General features: G+C 36.8%; 1 non-coding gene across 1 annotated transcript; it reads right to left on the bottom strand.

The window, feature by feature from the left end:
* Window positions 1–6014: 6014 nt before the first annotated feature.
* On the bottom strand, window positions 6015–6116 carry LOC118760588 (U6 spliceosomal RNA). Its single transcript, XR_004996867.2, has one exon. It is a non-coding gene; the product is annotated as a U6 spliceosomal RNA (small nuclear RNA).
* Window positions 6117–6887: the final 771 nt, after the last annotated feature.

Genomic DNA, 6887 nt, shown 5'->3' with positions numbered 1-6887 from the left:
TGTAAAACTATCTTACTAGATGGCTTTCACACAGTAAGCTCTAATTGCAAAATCGAGCAATAATATTCCACAATGTATTTTATCTTTGTTAGGCTACTCACTTGGAATACCATTAACTTTCCTTAATATCAACGTTTAGTGAATATTTGTTAGGATCTTGTACAAAACTACATGTTCATTTTATTACATCTCCATTAATAATCTGGTCTTTTTTCCCAGTACAATTACTAACTTGCATTGAAAGACAAAAATATGATCCCACAAGAGATGGTAACTGTAGAAAATGCATCATAAATCTTAAGAAAATTATAGAAATGCCAGGTTACATATTATAATCATCATCATGACACTAACATTATTAAACCAATTTTAGTTTAATAAAAATGCAATTTGCATAGTCTTTTTTCAATTTAAACTAACACGTAAAATTTGTACCTCTGAGGTTATTTAAAATGATTTATGGAATATTGAATTTGAAGAAATATTGAAGTTGGTACAAATAGTTCTTAAAAGCTATGCATAACTTTGTTTCATAATGTGAATTCCCATGAGCTTTTAGGACACCATTCATTTGCGTGTTTTATAGAAAAAATTTAGGCAAAATCCTCTCCTTTTCAGCACGAATAGATAATAAAGGAATTATGTTCAATACAATAAGTAATACATAGAAAGACAAATCTCACCTTATCTAATTTATATATGAATCTCCCAAAGAATGAATGCATACAAAATGAGTAGAATGATGATTACAATTGTTGTGAGTGAATTAAAAAATTATATTTTAAATACTTCAAGACAGAACAGGGTGTTAAAACTAAATGTAAGGGCAATAAAAAATAATGCTGATCTTAAAAAAAGAGTAACAAAACTACAGACATCAAATTTGGTAATTTCTAAGCAGAATACAAATTGGCTTTAATTAAAATGATTGGCACTGACAAAAATATAATAGGACAAAATAGTGAAGCTAGAAGTAAACCAACACATGTTTTGTCGGCTGTTCTTTTTTTTTAATTAATTATTTTGCATTATGTTACAGTTTCATAGGCTCTGGGAATCCTCCCCCACGCCCCTCCCCCCTGGAGGCTTCCTCCACCTTGATGCAGTATTACAGTTCAAATTCAATCAAGATTCTTTCCTTGTAAACATATACCAAGTATAAAGTCCAGCTACTTATTGTCCAGATGGGTTGAACAGTCTCTTGGGGAGACCATTTCTGGTCCGTTGTTAGAGCTGGCAGAATATCATCCCAGTCAATTAGGAGTCCCGACATAACATCAACAGCAATTTGCAACATTATGGAATTGACATGGTTGTGAGTAACCAGCGTATTACAAAAAAAAAAAAAAGCAAGTTCTTTTTTTTTTTTTTTTTAAATTTTATTTTAAATTCATTAATTACATTGTATTATGTGACACAGTTTCATAGGTACTGGGATTCTCCCCGCCCCTCCCCAAACCCTCCCACCATGGTGGATTCCTCCACCTTGTTGCATAACCACAGTTCAAGTTCAGTTGAGATTCCCCCATTGCAAGCGTATACCAAACATAGAGTCCAGCATCTTATTGTCCAGTCAAGTTCAACGGCTTCTTAGGTATACACTCTCTGGTCTGAAGACAAAGCCAGCAGATTATCATCCCGATCAATTAAAAGCTCCAACATACCATCAGCAAAAATTTACATCACCATGCAATTAATTGACATAGTAATGAGTAACCAATATGTTAAAAGTAAATGCGAGTTCCCAGCCACCTTCTGTGACCACCTCATTGACATTTCAATTTTAGTTTATACACAACCTATAACATTCAAAACATAACATGTTATACATAAGATCATATCATCTTAAATTAAGGCAAACATGTGGTATTTAACCTTTTGGGATTGGCTCATTTCCCTTAGCATTATGGTTTCCAGTTTGGCCCATTTGGCCACAAAAAACTGCACTTTGTTTTTTTTAATAGCTGAGTAGTATTCCATGGAGTAGATGAACCATAGCTTTCTTATCCAATCCTCTGTTGATGGGCATTTTGGCTGCTTCCATGTTTTTGCAATTACTGATTGTGCTGCTATGAACATAGGTCAGCAAAATTATACTTCAACACAACAAATGGCTAAATACTAAAATGAAATAGACACGAGACAGCTGAACAAAAAACAAGTTCTTAACCACAACCTATGATTAGCCCATTGACATTTCAGTTTTAGTTTTACATACAGAACCGACTGCTATAGCCATTTGTTGTGAAGAAGTATAATTTTGCTGATCTTGGCAGATTTTAGGGTAATCTAGACTGACTTGTAACTCTAACAAGACATTTGTAGACAATTAAGGTGCTGAACATTTTTTTGTTTGTTTGTTTTTTGGGGGGGTGTGCAGGGAAGTCCCCAACACCATGGTGAGGAGTGACTAATCTTTGTGTCCCACCCAGCGAGGCATGAGCCAATCCATGCCAGCTCTTTCCAGTTCAGACCAGAGAAAGCTCTCCTCCCTGGTCCCGAAGGACGTTTATTGTTCTTCTGTTTCTGCTGACCGCTCAGGGCTTCTGGTTTTCTTTCCGATGACGTTGGTTTCTGCGCGGTAGTGTTTGGACTTCTTCCATCCCCTGCGGAAGCTCCAGTTGGGGGTGGGTGACCTCAGAGTACTCGGCCTCCAAGGGCATCCAATTCCCTGTGGCCTCCTTGGCAGTTGGGATATAGTCCTTGTTGCTCGTATTAATAGTTTGTGGTGAAGGTCTGGGAGTCTTCATGGTTGGGATCCAGGCTTTCTCCTTGCCACCTGCTCCACCCTGGGGTGCCCCCCTGCTCCACGCACATGACCTCCTGTTAAGAGGTTGTCAGGATCGCATCATGTTTTGTCAGCTGTTCTTCAACAAAGGTGACGAGAATACCCGCTGGAGAAAGAATAATCTCTTCTACACATAATGCTGAGAAAATTGGTATTTATAGATGACAGAATTAAATTATATCCTTATATTACACCATATACAAAAAATAAGCTAAGAATGGCAAAATACTTAATACAAGATCTAAATCTGTTAAATTCCTAAAAAACACAGTTAAGAATTTTTACTAGATGAGGTCTTTGCAATTATTCCTTACTTATCTCACCAAAAACAAAAGCAAATGGGAAAAATTAAATATGCTGGAGAATGTCAAACCAAAAGCCTGCAGAGAATGGGAAATAATAAACAATAAAAATGCGGCTTAAAATGAGGGGATATATTTCTGAAGCATTTTATATAGATATATATATTATAAAGAGTTAACATCCACTATCTATAAGGAATTAACGCAGCTTAATAGCAAAGAAAAACAACTAAATTGACGTGTTATTGTGCAAAATACCTGAATAAATGATTTTCCAAAGAATTGTTAACTAGCATTTGAATAAACAATGAAACTCAGCATCAATAATCATCAACAGGGAAATGCAAATGAAAATAAGCTCACACCTGTTAGATGATTATAAATTATAAAATTACTAGAACAATGATAGTAAGTGTTGGCAAAGCTGTAGAGAATTTGGAGTGTTTCTTATTTGCTGGAGAGGATGTAAAATGGTGCAACCAATATGGAAGATGGTATAATTATTCTTCAAAAACCAGTATTGGCATACAATTCAGCAATTTCATTTCTGAATATTTATCTAAATGAACTGAAAGCAGAATCTCAAAAGATGTTTGGACTTTCACCTTCATTGCAGCATTATTTGCAGAAAAGAAATGAGGAAACATACCAAAACACCATTAATAGATGAATGAGTAGAGTAAATGTACCATTTATATTTGCAATGGAGTATAAAAGTAAGAAATAAAGGGGCCATTTCCGTGTCTCAACAGGCTAATCATCTATCTTGGCATTCCATGTAGGCATCAGTTCATGTCCTGGCTGCTCCACTTCTCATCCAGGTCCCTGCTTGTGGCCTGAGATAGCAGCAGAGGATGGGCTAATACTTGGGATTCTACATCCATGTGGGAGACACAGAAGAAGGTCTTGCTCGCATCTTTAAATGAGCTCAGCTCTGACATTTGCGCCATTTGGGATTTGAACCAGTGTATGGAAGACCTTCTCTATGGCTGCAGGCAATTTGTAAAAAACAACAGTGTGACTTGATGAAGAAGAGCAGGACAGACTGCCTGGAATTCCGAGTTCACAGACGGCTGTGCTGGAGACCAAGGTCAAACTCTTTAGTCAATCGTCTGAAAGTGGACAAAAGTCTGAGACCAAGGTCGAGGCCTGTGGGCAAATATCCACAGCTGGGCAGTGGTCCAAAGCTACAGGACCATGTGTTTTAAGATATCCTTGAGGATGTAGCTATCAATGTTTGTGCCACATCAATTCTTGCAATTTGACTCTCCAAGCAATTCCATAAAAGACAGGGCAGCAAGCCTTTTAGGTCGACCTCCTTCCTCAGAGAAGGGGTGTTCCCTCTAGCTACCTGTTTTCATAGTCTTTATCTTGTGTCTGTCTCATTTCTCATTTTCTCAATTGGATGTCACCCCCTCTCAAACCTTTATTGTGCCGCACTGGTCGCAGTATCTATCTCTTTTTCTCCAAGTGTAAAATCTATTTTTGAAATAAAAATAGATATATGTTTTCAAACAGTAACAAATGTAGATGAATTAAATTATTGATCTCAGGTTCAGCCTAAGATATTCATATGTTAAATCTGAAAATTTTGAGGTTGGGACAGACATCTGCATTTTACAGGCATTCAGATAATTACGTAGACTTAAACATACTAGTTTCTTGGGATACTCTTTGATATACAGTAAACAGCACATACTTAAAATGTATAATTTATTAAGTTTAAATATGTGAATAACACCATGAATCTATGATGAGAATCAAGATAATGAGCATAAATGCTTCCTATGTCCCTTTGTGCTCCCTTCTGACTACAACTTCTTTCTTTCCTTGACAGCCAAAGGCATACTTTCTTTTTTTAAATTATATCTATTTAAGGTTTCTGATATAATCTATTTATAATCTATTGTGAGATGTATATACACACACACAGTCACACACATAGTGACAAGACCATAAAAGTCAAGTCAGTTAAAAACACCCATTATTTCATGTAGTCACCATATTTAACCACCATTCTCTCGTGAGGAAACCACTGAAAATTTCTTTACCAAATTTCTGGTGCACAACACATTAATTATAGTTTCTTTATGGTACATTAGAGTTCTGGACTTTTGCATCCTACATAACTGCAACGTTCTAACTGACATAGCTCCTCGCTCTTTCTCCTCCACTTCAGATCAGAGTCATCCAATTTCTATGTGTTTGACTATTTGTTAGGTATTACAAGCAAAAACAGAAAACAAACAAGCAAAAATACCTGAAGTGTTTTATGTCTGTACGTTGTTTGTTTCATTTCACATTATATCAACTAGGTATGTCCATCCTTTTAATAAAAACAAGAATATCTACCCTTTCTGGTTTTCTTAAAATATTAATTTTTAATTTTCATTAAAAAGGTAAAGTTACAGAGAGAAGGAGAGACACAGCAAGAACAAGAGTGAGAGCAAGAGAGAGAGAATCTTCCATCCACTGGCTCAACTCTCCAAATGGCCACAATAGCTGGAGCTGGGCCAATCCAAATCAGAAGCCAGGAGCTTCTTCGGGATCTCCCACATGGGTGCAGGGGCCCAAGGACTTGAGCTATTTTCTACTGCTTTCTCTTGTCATACGTAGGTAGCTGAATCTGAAACAGAGCAACTGGGACACAAAACGGCAACCATAAGAGATACTGGTAGCACAGACAGAGGCTTAGGCTACTGTGCCATAGTGTCAGCCCCAATAATTCCCCTTCTAAGGCTGAAAATCACATGGATACATATATGTAATTCCCTACCTAGACATCCATCCATAGACACTGAGGCTGTTTCAATATTTTGACTATCGTGGAAAACACTGCAATGAACAAGGCAGGGAGGGCAGATATCTCTACAAGGTGTTTAATTAATTTCCATTTGGTATACATGCAGAAGAGGCATTTTCTGGATCACATAGTAGTTCTTTTTGCAGGTCATCCTTGCGCAGGGGCCATGCTAATCTTCTCTGTATCATTCCAATTTTAGTATATGTGCTGCCGAAGCGAGCACTAGTAGTTCTTTTTTACATTTTCAAATTTATTTTATTTATGAAAGAGAGAGAATATCACTCTCCCGTATATCACTCTCCCATCTACAGGTGTGTTCCCCAAGTACCTGCTATAGAGTAAGGGCTGACTCAGGAATGGTTATATCTTGTGTCAGAATCCCTGCTTTTGAGTTTCACTAAATCCTTAATTGTAACTTTCTGATAGCACACACCATGATAGGTAACAATTCATGACTCCGTAATTGACTATCTGTTACCCATGTTGTGAGACTGTGACTCAATTTTCAGCTCCTAGCTTCAGCCTGATCCAGCAACAAATACTGTGGGCATTTGGTCAGTGAATCAACAGTTAGGAGATCTCTATATTTCTGTCTCTGTGTCTCTCTTCCTCCCAAAATGAATCTTGAAAATAAAAATAAATAAGATATAGATCAAATTCGGGGCACAGTTTATCCTGACTCAAATTCTCTCAGCAGTGGGTTTATGAAATTAAACCAATCACCTGCTTCCAAAAAACTATATAGGTTATAGGACACATATTTCACACCTAAGGGGTGATATAGACAAGGAAAGAGAAATAATTAATACCAAGTAGGTCCAACACCCAAACGCGAAAATTTTGTTATATGTTAAGGCTGAAGAACAACTTTTTTTACTTCCTGTCTTGCATTCTGGGAACAATGAGGTGAGTATTGGTGTGAGCCTGAAATGTTGATTTTGAATTCACACTTAGCCCATTTTTGTCACTCTATATCTCAGGAAGATAAAGATAA

Source organism: Ochotona princeps, chromosome X (assembly GCF_030435755.1).
Source record: "Ochotona princeps isolate mOchPri1 chromosome X, mOchPri1.hap1, whole genome shotgun sequence".
NCBI classification, from domain to species: Eukaryota; Metazoa; Chordata; class Mammalia; order Lagomorpha; family Ochotonidae; genus Ochotona; species Ochotona princeps.
The sequence above is the reverse complement of the archived record's forward strand: the minus strand, read 5'-3'. Positions and strand labels throughout refer to the sequence as shown.